The sequence below is a fragment of the Aegilops tauschii genome, chromosome 6 (genome assembly GCF_002575655.3).
Source record: "Aegilops tauschii subsp. strangulata cultivar AL8/78 chromosome 6, Aet v6.0, whole genome shotgun sequence".
Taxonomy (NCBI): Eukaryota; Viridiplantae; Streptophyta; class Magnoliopsida; order Poales; family Poaceae; genus Aegilops; species Aegilops tauschii.
The window spans coordinates 185605492-185618182 of record NC_053040.3 but is presented as its reverse complement, the minus strand read 5'-3'; positions in this window follow the sequence as shown (position 1 = coordinate 185618182).

The following is a 12691-nucleotide window of genomic DNA, read 5'->3' as shown; positions in this document are numbered from 1 at the left end:
TTTCTATCCGGGTGGGTGGGGGTTTTTTGGACATGTTGTCGACTAATTTGGAAATTTGGATTGCTATATTTGGACAAAAGGTACTACCAGTACGATGGTCAACACTGACGTGAAGGAGGAAGTTATTTCTAGATTTGGATAGGGAATACATTGTGTTCTCATATTATTTTCCCTGCAGTGCATTATTTGCTCTGCCAGAACACATGTACTCAAGATGCTCGACCTTGCCATAACTGAATACACCAGTTTGATGGTCATGGTGAAGACAAGCCATGGATATAAGTTTCGAGTTGGGTTCATGAACCAAGAAGATCGCTGCTTTTTAATGGCCGAACTTGGATAAACTTTCTCAAGTGTTACGGACTGAAAGTTGGCGCACGAATGTTGATGGAAATAGCAGAACCTGGTCTCATCTTCACTGTGATCTTCCACCCCGACGTCGTTCCAATTGTTCATCCATGTTAGTTTTGTATCTGGTTCTTGCTTGTTGCCTCGATTACTTCTTAATCCACCTATTCTGTCTAACTAATCACAATTTAACTTTAGAAGTAGCAATGAATCTCTCACGAAGATGCTACTTCTAACTAATATTTTCTTATAATTGGTGGCACGTGTAGGTTTTTTCAGAGTTAAGCAGGCTGTTCATTTGTTATTCTGTAACAACTCGGCTGTTACTAATGGCACTGAAGTTGACTGGGACGACATCCACAAGTTCCTACACTTTATTGATCGTCTTGAGGTCCTTGTGGGGCGTTTCAATGGTGGAAGGCCACATGGGATATGTGTGCCACTGCTACACTCGTTGAACAGGTCCAGCTGTGTCGAAAAACTTATTGTACGAGCTGTTTTCTGTTATATATGTTGTTCATAAACTATTGCTTATACACAGTTTTACAGTTGTGATCTTCTTGAAACAGAAACTGCCCAGTTCTATTGTTCCTATACAGATGCCTGACCATGGTCGGGTCAGACTTGCGCTTGGTCACAACATGATGTTTATGTCGACCTACTCCATTCCCCTTGGAGGTGAAAAGATACTTATTCATGGGTGGTCTCAAATAATGAAGGCCCGTTCATCTTGGAGAATAGGACAGAAGATTATGTTCCTGCTTTTCCATGGCTCTAAAGCGAATATCCTGTTTATTGACCACATTGTGAGATGAAGCCGCTTTCAGAAGGTTGTGGATGCGCGGGGTGGCGCCTGGGCCTTGTCCTGGGGCTTGGCGGCCTCACCCTTGGTTAACTGTAGGCAAAGTAGCACTGTTCGAGGCATGCTTTTGTACGGTTGAACCTGTATAAGTACTCATACTGCTTTGAGCTATCGTTGTTAAGTGCCCCTGCTGCTTTCAGTTAAGGTTGTTAAGTACTCCTGCTGCTTTTACAGTCTGTCGTGTTTCTTCAGTCCTGTCTTCCTCCAGCCGCCAAAACCAAACCAGCGCCGGCGGGGTTGCCTGCTTCCGCCTCCCACGGCTGGCTGCGCCTCAGGGCATGCATCGCCGCCCCACCGTCTCCTAAATCGTTAACGCCAACGTCCGAGGCCTCGCCGTTGTCATCCGTGCGCTTTGGTGCGCTCGCTGCGGTGCCGCCCTCTCGCGTTGTCAACATGGTCAACAAACAACAGGAATCGGCAGAAGTACGTGGAGAGGATGGCAGTAGGGGCCCACCATGTCAGCGTATGGAAAAATAAAATGCTTCCTCCTAGTATTTTCCTGACATCTGGGACCCACGACATTGTGAGCGTATATAGTCAATAGGCAAGAGAACAGCACAAGATCGGCTGACACCTGGGACATAGCTGCTCGAGCAGTATTTTTATGTTATTGTTGAGACGGAGCAGGGTTTGAACTGGGTTGTGGCCCGTCTAGCCCAGGCTTATATTTTATGTTCACCATGTGACCAGCCCAGCTATTTTTTCTTTGTGAAAATGAGCACAGTTTATTTTTTCTGAAGAATACCCAATCCAGGCCTACTTATTTTTCTACGCCCTGATGGGCTGCAACTCTTTCAAGACGCCTGCAAATCTTGGAAGTAATATGAAATGGGTTGTAAATATAAAAACAGATGACAAATTGACAATTACTTTATAATTTCTGAATTTTTTCACATTTCCGGATTCCTATTTCACTGGGCATTAACCTAATTTAAATATATCTTCAAAGTACTTTAAATCTGGCTCGACATTTCGGTATTAAAAATAGTTTGGAACCCACAAAAATATGCGAAATTGGCCCTGGCCAACAAAAAAAACGGACTGCAATAAATTGCATCAGAAGTCGCAATGAGCTATATATAAATTATGAGGGAATGGTCTGACTTGTGGGCATATTAAGTTGACGCGTATGCAAGATTTTTTTAGTTATTATATACGTCAACACACGATTCTAGCAGACGTAACCATTCGATGTCAATCCAACGGCCGTCGTGTTTCTTCAATCTCTGATCTTCTTGCTCCAGCCGCCAAATCTAGCGCCAGCGGGACCGCCTACTCCCGCCTCCCGTGGCCGGCTGTGCTACCGCACAGGCCTCACCGCCCCCTACTACTCCCACTGCTGGCCAGGGCATCCCTCTAATCACCCACACCCCCTGTTATTCTGCGGCGACGGTAGCCTCACACCGCAGCCGAACCAGTGAACCCTCATACTCCCCTCCGCGTGGGCATCCACTGCCGCGTCTTCCCCGGCTCTGCGTCGTCCCCTTCCTAGGCCTCGCTGTCGTCCATCGCCCTGGTGCTCTCGGCGCGGCGTGGTCAACGTGGTCAAGGAACAACTTCCATTGGAAGAGTACTGTACGTGGATGAAAGTGCGTTATATCGACTAGAGGGGGTAAATAGGCGATTTTTATGAATTCTTCACTGAGGAATTTGCGGGTGAGGAAATTCCTTAGCGAAGAACTACTTGCAGCGGAATAAGTACTCAGAAGTAAACATAACAGAACACAATCATAGTCATCATGATGAAATGAAGACAAGCACAGAGTACAGAAAGCGTAATCACAGGATAACACAGGATGAAGACAAACAGACTGAAGAAATTGAGCTAGGGAAATTGAGAAAGTCTTCAGTCAAAGTCTTCAAAACACAGATATGAACAAGTGCACAACACAGTTATGAGGAAATGAAAGAGTTGAGGAAATAGAACCAGTTGGCTTGGTGAAGACAATGATTTGGTAGACCAGTTCCAACTGCTGTCTCAGTTGTACATCTGGTTGGAGCGGCTAGGTATTTAAACCTGAGGACACACAGTCCCGGACACACAGTCCTCACCGTATTCTCCTTGAACTAAGGTCACACAGACCTCGTCCAATCACTCGTGGTAAGTCTTCAGGTGACTTCCGAACCTTCACAAACTCGGTCACTCGGCGATCCACAATTCCTCTTGGATGCTCTAGACCATGACGCCTAACCGTCTGGAAGAAGCACAGTCTTCAAAGGTAACAAGCGTCGGATCCACGCAGGATCAATCTCTTCAGTGATGCTCAATCACTTTGGGTTTGTAGGTGTTTGGGTTTGGGTTTTTCCTCACTTGATGATTTTCGCTCAAAGTCCTCGGAGGATGGGATGCTCTCAAATGACAAGTGTCAGTTTCTCTCGGAGCAGCCAACCAGCTAGTGGTTGTAGGGGGGGGCTATTTATAGCCTAGGGAGCAGCCCGACATGATAAGACATAAATGCCCTTCAATGATATGACCGTTAGGTGGGTAGATATTTTGGGACAGCTGGCGCATAGCACAGCAACGGTCGGAAATTTGAGTATCAAATTCCTCAGGGCTATCATGTTCCTCACTTTGTAGGCAATCCGCACTAGCGAATTCCTAACTCCTCAGTCAGAACAAATTCCTCAGCGACCAGAAGAACTTCATCTCTGTCACTGAAGAATATGACTGAACTGTATGAGATTTCCAATGGCTTCACTCGAAGGGATTGGTAGGTGTAGGATTTTGAGTTGAGCATCACATGGAAATTTTTCCTTAGTATTTCCTCGACCCCCTTTAACAGTACAGTGTTTCCTATGACTCAAGAAAGAGAAAATGAAACTACGAAAACAAGAGTCTTCACGCTTCATGTTCCTCAAATGAATACCAAGTCTTCAAGGTCACACCAATTTCTTCACTTTCAAAGTCTTCAGTCGAAGAACTTCATTTTTAGGGGTCGACTTTCTCTGTAAATATCAAACTCCTCATAGACTTATAGACCTGTGTATACTCATAAACACATAAGTCCCTTAACCTATAAGTCTTCAATACACCAAAATCACTAAGGGGCACTAGATGCACTTACAATCTCCCCCTTTTTGGTGATTGATGACAATATAGGTTAACTTTTCAACGGGGATAAACATATGAAGTGTAAATACTGATATTGAGGAATTTGATTGCAAGATATAGAGGAACTCCCCCTGAAGATGTGCATAGTGAGGAATTTGCTTTTGAAGCAATGCACACTTGAAGAGTTGAATCATGGAGATCTCCCCCTATATCTTGTAATTCATACACGCATTTGACATATAATATGAAGAATTTGAAATGCATGATGAAATATGGTGACTGATGTAATTCAGCATGCGTGCATTAACATATATGAGGAATAAGCATGCAGAAAACACAGCAAAAGTATCAGACCACCATAGAGTTTAAGTTTACAACTCGATCCAGTAAAGTCATCAGAAGAACGAGAGTTGTAACTTAGCAAAAAAACATCCATATAAGATAGACCCGCTTAAAGACTAACTCAAATTTCTCCCCCTTTGTCATCGAATGACCAAAAGGATCAAAAATGAGGACTAACGCCCCTGAAGAATATCAAGTTGATGAAGGAGCGCCAGTGTTGTTGGGGTCGTGTGTTGATGTTGGGCCTGCCGCAGTGTCGTCCAAGTCTTCATGCTCGTCGGTGTCGCGCGATGAAGAATAGGAGCTGGCCACCAAGGAAGGAACCTTGACCTTCTTGTATTTCTTCGGTGGAGGTGCAGACCAGTCAAAGTCCTCCTTGAGACCCATGTTCTTCAGATCTTCTTCACCATATACATGTGACAGAATAGCCCAGGTGCGATCGAAGACTTCATGGAGGTAGTAATGGTTTTTCTTCACTGCATTATGTGTAGACGTCATGTTGTGAAGAATTGAACCAAACTGACGCTTAACCCATTTATGGTTTCGATCCACCTTCTGGTGAAGACTTCGCAGAAGCTCACGGTCAGTCATCACACGAGGAGCAGTGGCTTGAGGATTTTGCTTGGAGGCATGGGCAGAAGAATCATGAGTGGCAGAGTCATCATTGGTGGAGTAAGATGCAGCTTTGCGAAACTGACCATCCAATGGACGAATGCCTTCATCAATGACAGCAGGAGCCTTGCCCTTTTTATCAGCTGAGGAATAGGTCCGCTTGAGGACTTCAATCGGGGGCAAGTAGCTGAGGTGATTCTGAAAATCAGACTTGTAGTTGAGTGAAGACCTTGTTCTGAGGAATCTCATGATCCAGGGAGCATAAGGCTTCAGCTCAAACGGAGAGAGTGCAACATTTGCCAGAGTCCTCATGAAGAAATCATGATAATTGACGGATATGACATGAATGATGTTGAATACCAGATTCTTCATGATGCCAACAATTTCCTCATCAGATGAGTCGTGGCCTTTGATTGGACTCGTAGTCTTCGTTAGAATGCGATAGACTGTCCTTGGTACATACTACAATTCCTTCACGAGGAATTTTGTCCTTGAGGCTTGACCAGGTTTCAATGGCTTCATCAGTACTTGCATATAGTGATCAGTAAGCTCAGGCTCTTGGTACATGCAACGAGCTCCTTTAGGTGGAAGACTGATGGGCAGGGCATGAAGTAATTCAGAGGCTAGTGCTTTGTAGTGAGTGTTTTCGGTCATCCAGTCCAAAACCCAGGAGTTCACATCGTCAGCATCTCCTGTGATGTGCAATGTTGCGTAGAATTGAAGAATGAGTTCTTCATTCCAATCAATTATGTCTGTGCAAAAGTTGAGGAGGCCTGTGTCATGAAGCACACTAAGGACAGGTGTGAAACATGGCAGTGATTCCATGTCCACATGAGGAATATGCTCGTGGTCGAAGACTTTGTCCTTATTGAAGAGCACTGAGGAATAGAAGTTGGCCTGGCTGGCGGTCCAGAAGCGCTTCTTTCTAAGACGAGCAGAATCATAGGGATTGTAGTCAGTGAAGAAAAACGTGCTCGCCGAAGAAATCATCAGCCTTGAATTTCTGCTTCTTTGAGAATGGATCCTTTGGTTTGGGCTGAGGAGTGTCAGTCAATTGCATTATTACCTCAGGAATCGCAATCTCAGGTTCTTCAGGTTGAGGAATTTCAGCTTCTTCTTCAGTGACAGCCTGGGTCTTCAATTCTTCATTTTCATTTTCTTCATCACTAGTGGCTGGAATTTCTTCATGGACAGACGGCGTGGCATGTGGTTCATCAGATCCCATTTGTACTGTAGTTACTCGGGACTGAGGAATTTGTTGCAATGGTGTGAAGAGTGGAGAGTTGGGGTGCTGACTTTCCCAAAAGTCATCATTTAGCACGGGTGTGGTACATCGGATGTCCACATCTTCATCTTCCATTTCTTCAATGCCTGCCTCTTCAGCAGTAAACTGAGGCATAGGCAAGGAGACAACTGGTGTTGAAGGGATTTTATCCACTTCAATTTCTTCATCCAACTGCTCTGACGAAGCAGCAGAAGGATTTTCTTCATCGGATCCGCTGGGGATCACATATTCTTCATCGAAAGGGACGATTTCCTTTGATGGCATGGTTGAGAGAGGAACAACATCAATGGGATTTGCAAATGAGCTGGTCAAGATCTTCATCTTCTTCAGGACTGAAGAATCTGATGAAGCTGATGCCTTCCTTTTCTTCACTGCTGCACGCTCTGCAGCCTTAGTCTTCTTCACATCTGAAGCAGATGGAAGGATCAGAGTTGGGGTAGGTGCAGGAGGAGCAGAGGAATTTGGTTGAGTTTCTTCAGGCACAACTGATGCAGTTGCCCTGACCTCTTCATTTTCTTCAGGCGCACCACTAGTGGATGCCCTGACAATTTCATCAGCAACTGGAATGTAGTCATCAGCCCTGGAACTCACATTTTCTTCAGCAGCCTGAATGTCATCAGCGGTGCTGGCATGTTCTTCAGTCGGCTGAGCATATGCTTCAGCCTGAGGAATTTCTTGTTGCAATGGAGCTGCAACATTTGGAGTGAACTTTTCTGTCAAGTTCACAAAACGGACTTTGGCTCCAAGCCAGTCAGCGCGGTATACATCAAATTCATCACTGAGTTTCTTGATCTCAGATTGAATGTTGACAAGTTCTTCAGTTGTCATAGAGACAACGTGTTTCTTCAGAAAACGCTCCTTCTTGTACTGCGCTTTCTTGATCTGCCTGGCCTTTTCAAATTTCCATTTCTCTTCTTGTATGAAGGCAGTTAGCATATGACACTGTCCAGGAGTCAACTTGAAGTCGGGCATAGGAGTGTTTGGGTCCTTGTGCCAGAGATCAATGTAGTCGAGGATCAACTTTGGATCCAAAAGCAGTGGCACATTTGTGCCCTTGGCTCTAGCGGCCCTGACTTGCCTATCCCTGATGATTTCGGCGAGTTCATCTTCATCAACTTCGTCTTCATCAGACGGTACTTGGAAGGCGACCTGCTTCTTGTGAGGACTTGGGCGAGAACCTCATCCAGCAGTGGCCTTTGTCTTCAGTAGAGAGGGTCCCGTTGAAGAATTTGGTGCAGCTGAGGAACTAGCAGAAGCTCCTGAGGCAATAGAGATGCCTGTAGTCCTTTGGCACGTGGCAAGATGCACAGGTGCTGAGGATTTTGTCAGAGCAGCTGAGGACTTGAGCGGAGGAGCTGAGGATTTTGGAGGAGCAGGAGCAGCGTGAGGAATTGGCCGTGAGGGCTTTGAGGATTCTGGCCGTGAGGGCATTGCTGAGGTACTTGGTCGTGAGGGCATTGAAGAAGAAGCACTTGGCTGTGAGCAGGCTTCTTTGACATGGCCTTCTTAGGCTTGACAGAGGCCTCAGCAGCAGCAGCAGCAGCAGAGTCTTCATTGAATTTCCTCACTGCTTCCTTTGCATGTTTGGCCAACTTGGCCTGGCGCTTGGCCCATTCTTCAGGATAGTCCTCACCGCGCTTGAGGCTGGTGGGATCAGCTATTTGGCCAGGTGCCAATGGAGGTCTTGAGCATGGAGGGTTTAGAGCAAATTTCTTCATATACTTGGGAGTAACATACCTGTACTCCCTCCACTCTCTTGCCCATCTCCTCTCAATCTTTTGAATGCGCACCTTGCTCTGATTTTTATCTTCCTCAGGGGGTGTGCAGTACCCAGCATAGATGTCCTCAGGGATTTCAAAAGCAGTATTGACCTTAGGCCTCTTTCCTCCTTTCTGTGGCTTCTTTCCATCAGCCATTTTCTTCAGCTGAGGAATTTTAACAATGGAATTCTCTGAAGATGTATGCAACTTTTCTTTGAGGAACGCTGCAAATGAGTTAAGTTGATGAGAACCTAGTTATTCAGCAACGGACATGAGTACCTGTGAACAGAGTATAGTTGCGAGGAATTTGGAGAGGTCATATGTGTTCTCAGAAGGTTTTGTAAAATGAACAAGTTTGAGGAATTTGACCAGATTGAGTCTTGAAGAATTTCACTAAGCATTCTTTGTCTTAGGTTCCAGAGTTGTACAGATCAGAAATCCACACAATTGAGGAATCTTGAAGAAAAACGCAGCTTAGAGAAATGAATCAAGAACAGACGACATGTGAGGTGTTTTGTGTGTGAAGAATTTGAAGAAAAACACCTTTGAGGATTTTGTAGAGATCATTTGAATCAAAGAGGGCAGTAAAAGTAACTTTTAATTACCCTGGACGAAGAACACGACGAACTGGGAAGTGTAGATGTGAAGTTCGTCAGTGCAGATCTTCCACGCCCTAACTTGGCAGAGGAAGACAGCTACGGCGGCGGCGGAGTGAAGAAATCCGCGGCCGGCGCGAGTACGACGGCGACGAGGTCGAGGCAGTGAAGCTCTTCCTCACCGGCGACGATGAAGTAGCGGCGGCGCTAGGGTTTGAGAAGCTCGAGCTGGAGAGAGGTCGAGCGGAGTAAAAGAAGTGAGGAAGGGAAGGGGGTATTTATAGCCACGGTGAAAAACTGTTCGCCCGAAGAAATTGGACGAACGTGCCCGTGACCCTTCTCATTCGCTTGACATGTGTCACCCATGTACTGAGAAGTGGAGATCGTGGGTGAATAGATAAGTGTTTTCGTGGGAAGCGGAACGGTTTGAGCGGCAAAACAAAAGTTTTGGATAAGATAAGTTTTAACGTTCCGTTCGCAAATTCTTCAGATCATAAGGACACAGTGAAGATTTTGAACGAGTTTCAAGTAGAACGCACATGAAGAATTTGTGAATATAATGGGTTGAGTTTAGCATAGAGGGGGAAGGGTCCGATCACATTCACTTAGCAGAAAATGCAACTTGAAGAATTAGCTATAAATGAATGTTGTAGAGGACATAAACTCATATATATATATATATATATATATATATAGCCAATGAAGATAAACGACGGAAACAGTGAAGACAATGCAAAGTTGAAGAAAATGAACAACTGAGGAATTTCAAAACCAAAAAAACTCAAATTGAAGATTTTCAACTTTGGTGGTGGCGTGACCCACCGTATAAGAATGATGATTTCAGACACCGCGTACAATTGTCGTAGGGTTCTGAGAATCAAATTCTTTGTTAATTTCTTCACACTTACAGTGTTATTCTTCATTGATTGAAGAAAAACGTTTCTTCATGTGTTGCACATCTAAGTCATCAATTTTGCATAAGTGTTAGGATGAGTGTCCTTTTCAAAGAACATTCGAAGATTCTAAGATATTTAGCTCACACCGCAACTTACTAAATCTCTTCTCATCCAAGGGCTTTGTGAAGATATCGGCTAGTTGTTCTTCAGTCTTCACGTGCTCAATAGAAATGTCGCCCTTCAACACATGATCATGAAGAAAATGATGACGAATCTGAATGTGCTTTGTATTCGAGTGTTGAACTGGGTTCTGAGCAAACTTGATGGCACTCTCATTGTCACAGAAGAGAGGCACATTCTTCATGTTGACGCCATAGTCCTTGAGAGTTTGCTTCATCCACAGTAATTCAGCACATCAAGAACCAGCAGCAATGTACTCAGCTTCAGCAGTAGACAGTGATACGCAGTTCTGTTTCTTCGATGACCAACAGACTGTAAGTGCATCTAGTGCCCCTTAGTGATTTTGGTGTATTGAAGACTTATAGGTTAAGGGACTAATGTGTTTATGAGTGTACACAGGTCTATAAGTCTATGAGGAGTTTGATATTTAAAGAGAAAGTCGACCCCTAAAAATGAAATTCATCGACTGAAGACTTTGGATTTCTGAAGACTTTGAAAGTGAAGAAATTGGTGTGACCTTGAAGACTTGGTATTCATTCGAGGAACATGAAGCGTGAAGACTTTTGTTTTCGTAGTTTCATTTTCTCTTTCTTGAGTCATAGGAAACACCGTATTGTTAAAGGGCGTCAAGGAAATACTAAGGAAAAATTTCCATGTGATGCTCAACTCAAAATCCTACACCTACCAATCCCTTCAAGTGAAGCCATTGGAAATCTCATACAGTTCAGTCATATTCTTCAGTGACAGAGACGAAGTTCTTCTGGTCTCTGAGGAATTTGTTCTGACTGAGGAGTTAGGAATTCGCCAGTGCGGATTGCCTACACAGTGAGGAACATGATAGCCCTGAGGAATTTGAGCCTCAAATTTCCGACCGTTGCTATGCTGCGCGCCAGCTGTCCCAAAATATCTACCCACCTAACGGTCATATCATTGAAGGACATTTATGTCTTATCATGCGGGCTGCTCCCTAGGCTATAAATAGCCGCCCCCTACAACCACTAGCTGGTTGGTTGCTCTGAGAGAAACTGACACTTGTCATTTGAGAGAATCCTATCCTCCGAGGACTTTGAGCGAAAATCATCAAGTGAGGAAAAACCCAAACCCAAACACCTACAAACCCAAAGTGATTGAGCATCACTGAAGAGATTGATCCTGCGTGGATCCGACGCTTGTTACCTTTGAAGACTGTGCTTCTTCCAGACAGTTAGGCGTCATGGTCTAGAGCATCCAAGAGGAATTGTGGATCGCCGAGTGACCGAGTTTGTGAAGGTTCGGAAGTCACCTAAAGACTTACCACGAGTGTTTGGACGAGGTCTGTGTGACCTTAGTTCAAGGAGAATACGGTGAGGACTGTGTGTCCGGGACTGTGTGTCCTCAGGTTTAAATACCTAGCCGCTCCAACCAGATGTACAACTGAGACAACAGTTGGAACTGGTCTACCAAATCATTGTCTTCACCAAGCCAACTGGTTCTATTTCCTCAACTCTTTCATTTCTTCATATCTGTGTTTTGAAGACTTTGACTGAAGACTGTCAAAATTTCCCCAGCTCAATTTCTTCAGTCTGTTTGTCTTCATCCTGTGTTATCCTGTGATTACGCTTTCTGTACTCTGTGCTTGTCTTCATTTCATCATGATGACTATGATTGTGTTCTGTTATGTTTACTTCTGAGTACTTATTCCGCTGCAAGTAGTTCTTCACTAAGGAATTTCCTCGCCCGCAAATTCCTCAGTGAAGAATTCATAAAAATTGCCTATTCACCCCCCTAGTCGATATAACGCACTTTCAATTGGTATCAGAGCAAGGTACTCCCTTGTTCTGTGTGATTTTGGTTTAACCGCCTGGAGTTTTAGTTATGTCGACCACAGGAATGAAGACTGTGTCATGCGCCATCTTTGACGGTCACGAATATCCCAAGTGGAAGTCCATGATGAAGAAGCGCCTCATGGTGATGAACAGCAAATTGTGGACCGTCACTGAGATTGGTCTTACCGATCTGTGCAAGATGGCGAAAGCTGATGACATTCGCAAGTACACTCTTCTCAACCTTACGGCGAAGGACGTCATCTGTTCCTGTCTGTCTCAAAATCAGTTCAGGAACATCATGCATCTCGATCATGCGAAGCTTATCTGGGACCGTCTCTCTGAGGTCTATGAAGGTCATCGAACCCGTCATGATCCTTGGTTTGGGGACTTCAAGGAATCTCTCAAAGCGATGACATTCGAACCAGAATCATCATCCTCTTCATCATGCCTTATGGCAAAAAGTGCTGAGGTAACAGAATGCAACCTATCCGAGTCTAGTGATGATGAATCTGGTGATGAATTTGGACCCAGCTATGTCAAACTTGCTTCCCTTGCCCCTAAACAACAAAGAGCTTTGGCAAAAGTTCAATACATGCTAAATAGGAGCGATGATATGTTGGGTGAAGAAATGGATCAGTCAAAAGCTTTGGCTGAAAGTCTTCAGAGACTTCATACTAAGTATGACACCCTTCAAGATCAATATAACACTCTCTTATATGATCATGAGAAGCTTTCTTATGAATTTCTTCAAAGAAAGCAAGATCTTGAAAAGCTAAGAGTGAGTTATGAAGATCTTCAGAAGGAGCGTGATTCATTACTTGGTCAACAAATCAGCGCTGCTCAGGAAGAATTTGTTCCTCCATGTTTGAAGTGCATTGAACGTGAATCTGCTAATTCTTCACCTGAATGTTCAAATGCTTCTAATGTTAAAAATTCTTCACCTACCTCTGCTA